Here is an 11,264-nt window from a genome sequence, read left to right as displayed (position 1 = left end):
ACAATAAAATTCATCTGTTTTCTGAGTTTTTGGAGGCCCACCCATAACAAGAAATTCTGCAACATCTCAGTCCAGTGCAATTTTGCCTCTGAGTCATCCACAACACCCAGTCTCATTCATGATGCAAGGATTGTATCGTAGAGTTGTAACCACTTCAGACACAAAGCAACAGTCCATTTCAAAGCACAACAGCTCAGTGCTGTAACCTCACAGTCTGGACAGGGCGTAAAGTGACGAATACCTCCCACCCGGGTGTTTCTGCTAAAATCTTATCAAATGAGCAGTTTCATCGCATATTCATCAGGGTTTGAACTGACTGAACGTGTGACTAAAGGAGTGCTGTTTGTGTGAATAGTTGTTCATTTGCAAAAAAAAAAAAAACCTGATGTCTGCCTGTTTGTCAGGATGCAACAGATTTCCTGGTTGAGGTCGACTGAATTTGTTTAAATAGTTTGTGAAAATCCTTTTGAAGAGAGTCAAAGCCGATGGAGAAAATGCTAAAGGATTTGGGGTGTTGGAGGGCTGCCAGAACAATTGTCATCAGTGTGGAAAGCAGCTGTTGAATTCTTTTTTTTTTTTTTTTTTTGCGATTGGCAGGATTATACACTCTAAAAAATGCTGTGTTAAAAACAATCATTTCTGGGTTATTTGGCAACTCAGCGCTGGGTAAAGCCCAAAGTATGCTTCACTTTTTATGCATATGCAAGGGTCAGCGTACAATGCCCATGATGTGGATTTCGTCATCAGAAGAGTACTGTACGCACACCGCCTTTTTGTATGCGCAGGTCGCACATGTGCATTTGATTTTTTTGCAGTAATTAATTTATCCACAAGGTGGCAACCATGCCCTGGGGGCGTCGATTCTGTTCCAGTTCATTAAATAACAATTTTATATATTCATATTTGAAAAGTTCAACCAAAAACAGCTTTACCTTGTGCCATCTCGTCTGTCATACATTTAAGTTTAACCCGGCAAACTCATAGCGACACTAGCGCACTAGATCAATAGCACTCATATAGTAGTCACTATTACAGCATGGCAACTTTGTTTTATATGACAGCGTTGTCGCGTCGTGTTGGTCATGCATTCGTTTGACGGAGGTGAAACGTTAACGCTGCATTCACACGGGGCGTGTCTGAAGCGACAATCACATTACTTTGCGGTGTTGCATGAACGCGATTGGCTAGCATCTGAGATCTGATTGGCTGACGCCTGCATTGGCGCTTGAAAAGTTGAGAAATCTTCAACTTATGTCGCGAGCAATGCGAGTGAAGCGACGCGACGGAACCCACAATTCTGTTCGGCAATGCATGACGTCACTCATTCAAAGTAAACGAGAAGCATTAACGCTGACGCCCCGTATGATGGCGCCGGCGCGTCATTCACTTTGAGATCCGGGCTGCGTTCAGCCCTGACAAAACGTTGCAAAACATTTTTTAAATGGAAACGGTGGTGCGCTGAACACCCTGTTCTAATGACGCAAGAGTTGCAACTATGGCAGCTGAGAAGGCCATTCATTGTGTTTTTTTTGAAGAATTTTCGGAACCTGATGAAATCAGTATAAATACGTATTTAATACTGCAAAATACACTCGATGTTACAGTCACTGCCCTTGCCATCCAGAATAAAAGAGAACATATTTGTAAACGACTTTACTTGGACCCATTGTGCGAGCTGACTCTTTAAACCTGCGTGGTTTATATACATGTTGCTGCTGATTGTGCTGACATTTTTGACACACCCACCAAACAAGAGAAAACGTATCTCAAACCCATTGCACACCATTAGGGCTGTCGCGATAACCGCAATTTCGTAATACCGCGCTTTTGACGAGCCAACCGCAGAACACTGCAAAAACCGCAGCAACCGCGATATTTGCATGTTTTCTATTTTTTGAAAGGCTATGTCCTTCTCGTTTTACACTTCATACACGTGTACTAAATATTAAATAAGGTAATAATGATAGCATAATGTGTACCATGGTGATTTGTACAGAGGCTCCGTAGATTTGCACTAAACAAGCCTAAACAGACAGTGAATGTGAGAGAGATCGACTGAGCGCGTGAGATTACCTGCGTCTGTCCTTCAGGCCGAGACACAAGTTATATTCGTGAAAAAAAGTTGTCGTGTCCAAGGATAGCGAAATCTCTGCCTTACCATCGAAGCATTACTGGTCAGCTGAGCCTTATAAAGTGGCGTTAAAATGATTTCAACAGCTTGTTTTATTTCATCTCTCTTTGAATGAATCTGCGTTTTTGAACGTGCAGTTGAATGAACGGTTTAAAGACTCAAAGACAGTCCCTTGCCTCCACCTTGTGTCACAACAATGTAACTGCACTGACTGACAGCCCGTCTAGAACGCGCAGAGATGAGTAACGTTAGTTCTGCTTATACCAGTGGCGTAGCCACGGGGGGGCCTAAGGGGGCCTAGGCTTTCTGAGCGATTTTTCATTTTTTATGTTGATTTGTTACACTAATGCATATGCTGCGCGGTAAAATGCAACAGCTGTTTTTAGACTTATTGGTTTGATTATTTCACGTGTTGCGCGTATTCTGCTGTTATTATCTTTGCGCGTGAGAGTTCGTTATTATGCGGTGAGTGACAATGTGAAGCGGCACCCGAGGCTTCCCGTTACCAGGACGCGCATCTCAATGCAGTGAAATCCGGTGGGTGCTCGGGCTTCTAACTCTACATTCGTTTTAACCAATAAAAAATCGTTAGAGAATCAAGAACCTCTGACTGCAGCGCACACAGCTTTCTTCTCGTCATTATAGTTCATTTGAGGCAGTTTCCGTGGCGTATTTGCTCTCGCTCAGATATTGCGTGCTCGGCTGTGCGCGCTCAAACTTTGTTAGGCCTATATGTAAATCAAACATGCTTTTTCTTTAGAATTGTCTTCTCTCCTGGATTTAATGTTGCTAGAAGCTATTAACCATCAAACTTACATAACTGACTGTTAAAACAACACCTATAAATTGTAAAGAAATTACGTATCTTTTTATATAATAACTCCATGTACAAATGATATCATTTTCAAACTTAGCCTACTTTAGTCAGCCAGCTATCTAGATATTTTTATTATCTATTTAATATATATTTTTAAAGTTATATATTAAAAGTTAAGTGCTTATTGTAGCCTAAATGCTTATTGAATTATTATATTTAGCGAACCACTACTGATCATCAAATAGTACAATATTAGCATGAGTGTAATCAAAATGGTTTATGGTCTGGTCTATGTATCCCTGCCTCTGCTGAATTATTTTTATCCCTGGTGGGGATAAAAAAATATATCCCTCCCGAGTGATGCTACTCCACAAACCACCAACAGAGCATATAAAATAAAATAAAAATCGTTTTTTTAAAACATTGCCAAGTAAAACGCTGCGTTTATATACAACAAACGGGACACTTTTCAGACACGCATTCCGACTTCGCCTCAGCGCCAGTCAAACGAGCGCGGAAAAGGTGCAGGTGATGACGAGGGAGCTTCAGTTGAACAACAGTGAACAGATGAAATGTTGTCAGGCTTTGACGGTAAAACTCAAAAAAATAACACGACAGTCCAATCAGTCATTATACTGTGCTCGTGGCGCGCACTCAAGAATTGCATGCGCAAATGCGCCGGCGCGCGCTGCATAATTACTTTATTATAGCTCAAATAAAGCGCAATAGAAACTACGAGCAATGACCGTCGTTTGAAAATGAAATTGCCAAACATGCGATTGAAGCTGCCTCAAAACTGTGCATGCATGCATGTATTTGTTGACGTGGTTTTAAAGCTATTGTTAACCAATTTGTTGGTCTTAACGTCTTAAAAATGCACATATGTACACCAGGGAAATCTAAATTTTCTCGGGGGAGCATGCCCCCGTACCCCCCTAGGAAACTACATTTTATGACCTCGGTAATTATGAAACCCAGCGTACATGTTCTTTAAATTCTATCTAATGAAATCTGAGGTAAACGTGTATTTCTACAAATGTGCGCACTTTGAGAGTAAAAGTTTGTATATGTAGTATGCACTGTGATCAAAAATAAATGGGACCAAACGCGATTGAATGTAAAGGTTTGTGTCTCGTTATTCTATTAATAACTACCGATTGATTTTGCATTTCTTTTAGAAATTATTATATATAATATAGCGGCCCCCTTAGTTTTAGATGGGCCCCTCCAAAAATAAAGTTCTGGCTACGCCACTGGCTTATACTCGTGAAATATCAGCAGAAAGTCTTGTTTAGTCAGATTCGAGGATCGAAACTAACTATTATACATACAACAATAGCTCTACCATCTTATTGTCAGGTTTATGTTCTGTTTTGTAGAGCCTTATTTTGACATTCTCTTTATTTCAATGCTCTTTAGTTTCGTTATTGAATATGACCTCTCTCTTTCTCTCTCTCTCTCTCTATATATATAATGGCGGTAATACCGCATATCGCGCTATTGAGCCACTCAAAAATACCGCAAGGGAAATTCCTTAACCGCGACAGCCCTACACACCATTTCCAGGAAACATGTCGTTCAACCCGAAAACGTTGCGCACCGGTTTGAGCTTGAACATGCCCCTGGTGTACTGCGACAAACATGTAAACAAAAAAGGTAAAAAGCGAGACTACAGATGTTTCCCTATTTATACAGTAATAATTTGATAGGAATACAATGTAATATAAATCTTAGTTCAGGAAGTTTCCCCTTGGGAAGTTTTCTCTCAGAACAGAACACAAAATGACCGTTGACAAATCCAGTTTTAACCGGTTTTGCACAGACTACCCAACATTGGGTTACATTGACCCACGCTGGGTAAGTATGTGAGGGAGGTCATCGTTTGAATATTAAAATAAGCCAATAAAATGACCCAACATGCCCTGAACCCAGTATTTGGGTTACAAAAATAACCCATTGTTTTTTAGATAGGAGCATGTGTGAACATTCACTGGGACATCTGTTAAATAAATAATAGAATATTATTGCTGTATATTACGGGCAGTGTGCGAATGTGTTACATAATCTCAGAACTTGAAGTGCTCATTAGTAGGAGACTCGGAAACAATTCCTTGTTGTGTATTTGTGTGTCACACAAGTGTAAACAGAATTTCCATACAGGTTCTGCCAGGATCCATGTTTGTCCTGCAGTAACTGCAGTAATGATGAACAATTAACACACTGTGCTGTCAGTGTTCCACATTTCATTCTCCCATTCCCTCTCTGAACTGTTCAAGCATATGTTCTCTTACATTATAGCAGATGGATTATAACATCATTAAAAGTCATCCCTGATAATATTCAGACTCAATCCAAGTCACGAGAAAACAAACGCACATTAATACACACTGGTAATCTAATAGCAGTGCCACTGATCTAAACTAAAGCCAAAAGCTAAAGCACTGTACAAAGTATTTAATGCATAAAGATTTCTCTCTTTGTTTTGTTGGAATTTACAATGACTCTGGAGGGGTAAGGAAGACGGGAGATGTGTGTATGTTTGTTTTTTCTATGCATGCGAAAATCCTCCTATTAGTACTGTGTTATTATGCACATGAATGAACGGCTTTCAATTCTTAAATAATGATGTAATTCAGAGCTCCAGAAAGTGGAGGAAAAGACACAACAGAGCCTTGGTGTGGAAATATTTATTTTCTGATGGTCAGATTTGCCTTCATCTGCCACTGTAGATTCTGGGATTTATGCATAGTAGATAAATAAATCAGAAAGGAACAATTAATCAGGACTTAATGGCCTGGTGGAAACATTTTTGCCTTGGAAAAGTATGTCGGAAAAACAAAACTGGTGCCATACTCCCCTTTATAAATTTAGAATATTGTATATTATATGTATATTATACGATGCCCGGCCCAAAAAAAAAAAGTCGGATCATCATTGCTGTGATTATTATGTTTCTAGCATGTTGTATGTTTGGAAACAGTTCTTTTAACCCTGCTTCATGGAGTGTGTAGCTTTTCATTTCTTAAACAACTATGTAGGAAGACACATCATGGCCATATTCTAGGATGACAATGTCAAGATTCATCAGGCTCAAATTGTGAAAGAACGGTTGGCAGGGAGCATGAAGAATCATTTTCACACATGAATTGGCACCTCTGAGTCCAGACCTTAAAGGAGGCCTATAATGCTCCTTTCACAAGATGTAATATAAGAGTCTGGTGTCTCCAGAATGTGCCTGTGAAGTTTCAGCTCAAAATACCCCACAGATCATTTATTATCGCTTGTCAAATTTGCTCCTATTTGGGTGTGAGCAACAACACGCCGTTTTGTGTGTGTCCCTTTAAATGCAAATGAGATGCTGCTCCCGGCCCCCTTTCCAGAAGAGGGCGGAGCTTTAACAGCTCAACAACAACAAAGCTGGAGAATCTCACGCAGCCAAAATGAGGATCGTCAGTAACGGTGTTCAGCCTTACATTGTTCAAACCTGATGGAGAGACTCAGGAAGAAGTTACAACTTTTAGACGTTTCTGTGGAGTTGATTCAACTCATCCACTAGCATGTGCCATCATGTTAATCTTTTGTGCAAAACCCGTATGGGCAGCCACTATATATAGTGTACCTGTTTGTCAAACAGAGCCATATACACCAGGCTAACATTAATGACCGCTATCAAATGCTGTGAATGGTCTAATATTTTCCCCAAAATATTGCTCGCACAGAAACGCTCCTTTTTTTAGCAATCGAGCTCGCCAGGGTCAACTTGCAGGCTATCCAAGCTAATGAGACTCTAAATAGTGTTCAGTGCTCGTCTGAGCAGCCATTGACAGAACAGTTAACATGCTTTGCTTGAACATTTGCCATGGCCTTAGAACTGGCACACCGTTTCACTTGCGAAAACAAAATGGTGACGGAAACGTGGAAACGTGGACATTAAGGGGCAGTAATATTATAATAAGATCCCCCTCCTACGTCACTAGGGGAGCAAAATCTGAACGTCTCGTTTTTTCACATGCTTGCAGAGAAAGGCTTACCAAAACAAAGTTACTGGGTTGTCCTTTTTCCATATTTTCTGGGTTGGCAGATGCACCGGGGACCCGATTATAGCACTTAAACATGTAAACAAAAGTCAGATTTTCGTGATATGTCTCCTTTAAATTTATTGAAAGTCTTTGGGAAGTGCTGGAGTAGACTTTATAGAGTGTTCACCTTTTGCATTGTCAATACAAGATCTTGACCAAAAACTGATGCACCTCTTGATGGAAATAACATCACAACATTTATTTTCATCAAGAGGTGCATCCATTTTCGGTCAAGATCTATTATTGACAATGCAAGAGTCAAGCACTTAGCACATCCCAAATGTTTATCTTCTTAAAAGAGGAACTGTATGCATTAAAAATGAAAGCATTAAGGTAAAAACCTATATTTAGAGAGAAATTCAGTGCACAAAAATGTACATTAAAGGTCCCGTTTTTCGTGGTTTTTTGAAGCTTTGATTGTGTTTATAGTGTGCAATATAACATGTGTTCATGTTTCGCGTGTAAAAAAAACACAGTTTTTTTCACATAATTTACTTATCTGTATACCGCTGTTTCCACTGTCATAAAAACGGGCTGATGACTTCCTTGTTCTATGAAGTCCCTCCTTCAGAAATACGTAACGAGTTCTGATTGTGCCAGCGGTTCCTGTGTTGTGATTCGACAGCAGCTTAGCGCATCTTGCCCGGAAAAGTCACGCCTCTTACCATAACGTGGAGATGCACGCGCTCAGTGTTATTGTAAACATGTCTTTAATTTTACCCTATCAATTTGAGCCGGAATCAGACCCGGTGATTGGACTGCGGGATGAAAATAACAGCGTTTCGACGACATGGCGACAAACACACTCTACAAACGCAACTCTTGTGTATTCCTGTGGGCGGAGGTTAGTCAAAAAACTGTTTTAGTGACGTCATTAAAGAAGGAAGTAGAGGGATGTAGTCCAAACTGGCCGTTCGATGTAGGTGACTTCTGTTAAATAAAATACCTCGCTTGGCATTGAACTTTGAGCTTTAAAATTTTACAGATTTCATTTATACTCTAACAACAACATTACACACTAACTAAAGTTTGAAACATGGGATCACGAAGAACGGGACCTTTAATACCTTTTTAATAGCATTAACCTAAAAAACATGAAATTATTTAGTTTACTACAGTACACACAGGACATTATTGGCTTGCTGAGGAAAAATCTGTTCATCATATCCTATCTTTTAAAAATACTCAACAAATGTTCTGGGGTAGCCGCCCGTCTCCTTATAACATCTACAGATTGACAGGGTTTTGAATTTTAATAGAATTGCACACTGAATATGTGGCAGTAGAAAACATTTTGTTATATCCTGTATATTTTGTTACTTTTCCACACTGGTCTGCATTAGTATCACTTCACAGTGGATCAGACTGTGTGTTTGTGGAACATCACGCTCTATTCACGGACACGCAGCACTGTGAGAACAGCATGTGTGCAAGCGTGCATGTTTACTCACTCACTCCCAGTGTCCCAGAGCAGCGACAGAACAATCAGCCATGCGGGGGGCGCGAACACTGCGAACACGCCTGAAACATCAAACATCTAATCTGCCACACAACTTTACCCTTTCATATAGTAATGGCCACTTGGCTGGAGCGTTACGGTGCAATGCATTATGACCCATTGTTGAGATATTAGACTTGAATCCCAGAGACACCAGCTCAGGCTGGCAGGAAATACTCTCGCCCTAAGGGAAATGGAAGAAAATGCCTTTGATCCAGTGGCAGTGGGCTGATGATGAATTGCAAACTAATTAGAAGGAAATAACATGGGCCTTCAAAACATAAAAATGTTCCGTTTGAGAGAATTAAATGCCTGTTTAGGTATTTAAATGCCTGAGATGGTGTTATTTCACTAAATTGCATTCTCCCACTCTACAATTAGTTTTTTCCCCCTTCTTCCTCCTCTTTATATAACAACAACAGCCTGGCAAGAAGATACCACCTTCCTGAAAGAGAGAAAATAAATAATTAGTAATAAACAAACAATCAATATAGTAACCAGTGTTGAGGAAAGTTAACGGTCTGTTTATGCTAAGCTCGTGCGCTGCGGTTTCAAAGTGTGTACAACATGCATTGAACATTTACACAGCATAACCAGCAGATGTCCTCAGCATGCTATGTTTTGAGTGAATAGCTAGTGTAATCGATCTAATCTAACAGTGAATTTAGCTGAAGAAGTCAATATAGTGAAATAAAAACAACACCTAGTCTTTTTCACAGCAACTTCAATGGAAGCAAGACAATGTTGAACTAGCGCTGGAAACCTGAGGTAATTTTATGTTGCTTGCTAGCCTAGCATAATGATCTCATCGTAAATACTTCTCACCAATTATTCAGAGGGAATGACGATTGTTTTCCATATATCCATTTTCTTTAAAGTTTCTATGAAAAATGGGTTTGACTTGTCACACAGTGGTGGATATTTCTGGACCTCGTCGATTAACTTCTTCGCAATTCTTCACCATTTTAAATGCGCGATTGGCTTTTATCATTTTTATCTTTATCGTTATCTTTATAGTTATTGTTCTGGATGTGATTACTTTTTAAGGAAAGTAATGTGGTATGTTTGCGTTACTCTTTTTCTTGCATTACGTTTGCTTGTTTGGTTTTTAATAACAAAAACAAAGGCTGAAGGAAATGCAGATTCACACCTGTACAGTAGAGGGCGCAGCTCAAACAAACCTTTCAACTGTGCTGGAATATTCTGGAATACAGAAGAATAGGACACAGGAAAAAAGTTCAACACTCTAGCTGCGTCCCAATTCAGAGGCTGCATTCTTCGAAGGTTACATTCAAAGGCCGACTGTGTCACAGTGGCGCGACAAAGGCTGTCCCAATTCGAAGGCTCCTCCTAAAGCTGGGCGATTTTAGCGATTTTTTTTAATTTAATTTGAATTTATTGTTTTGCTAGATTTTATTATTTTTAAATCGAGAAATCGTGTTTTTGAATAAAAATGTTAGCAAACGTTACAATTAGACATGTTGACACTTCAGCAATGATAACAGTTAAGACAAGAAAATGATCCGACCACATGATGGCACGCCCGATTAACCGCGCTCGTGTGACGCTCTATGAACACATCGCTAGTCTTAAGCGGCTATTCACTCAGAAATGCATTATTGCACTGAAAAAAACGAGATGTGGGCAGTGGAATGGTAATAAAGCAAAGTTATTAGATGTGAGTTGAACTTTTTTTAACTTGAGCTCCAAGTTTTTAGAATGCCGTTTCATGGGTGAGACGCTGCAAAAGGCACGAGACACGAGTGCAACAGTCAAACACGTCCGCCAAACATACAAACAATAGCAAAAATCGCACAATGGAATGCAAAAACCTGTAAAGAACTGAAAGAACATACTACTGTATGTCTGATATTTCATGTTTGCATGATGGTGATAGGCTGAAAGCTGCTGTTTTTTTCTGTTTTTACAAAGGATTTGCTGTTTATAATAGCCTATTACTGGTGTTATTTATTGCTATTTCTTTTTGGCTAAGAAATATTTTGCATTTTATATTATTTCTGAGTAAATAGGATATGTTTAAGATACGTTTGTACTATATTCGCCTTCATATTTCATGTATATTTTCTGCAAAGATATTTAACAAATAATTCATATGTTTTACATTAATACCATTAGTCAGGTGGTGCAGTTGGAATAGACCTTTTTTAACCAGATTGTTAATAAAGAGGATGTTACTTGAATCATATTGAAGTTGTGTTTTTAAGTTAACATTAAAAAATTCAAATCAAAATCGTGAATCGTTCTGAAAAAAATTGAGATTTTACTTTTTGCCATATTGCTCAACATTAGCTCTTCCAAATGCGTCCTTTGTTTCGTGTGCAATGAAAGATAAAACAGATGGATCCTTCCCTGCCTTGCCAACCCCAGAATTCATTGCATGCCTCGTTCCGACCTTCGTGGCCTTTGAAGTCCATGTCCTTTGATGGATGCGGCCTCTGAATTGGGACCCTGCATCTTACTTCAAAAAACAAAAAACAAATGTAATGTTTATCTAAAGTCATTTTTGCTTGTTGGTACGATTGAATTGGATCATCAAAGGTCAGCAGCAAAGACATTGGTTAATAAAGTGAGATTAAATACATAAAGTATATTTTTGTAATTGAACATATTTAAGTCTAATGAGTAAAAAATTAGGTTAAGAACACGTTAGTGCATCCTCTGCTAATAGCCGAAGATATTTGAAGGAACTAAGCCTTTAAAAGTGTCTGAAGAGCACTC

The sequence above is a fragment of the Megalobrama amblycephala genome, linkage group LG11, assembly GCF_018812025.1.
Source record: "Megalobrama amblycephala isolate DHTTF-2021 linkage group LG11, ASM1881202v1, whole genome shotgun sequence".
Lineage (NCBI taxonomy): Eukaryota > Metazoa > Chordata > Actinopteri > Cypriniformes > Xenocyprididae > Megalobrama > Megalobrama amblycephala.
Note: the sequence above shows the minus strand (reverse complement) of the source record.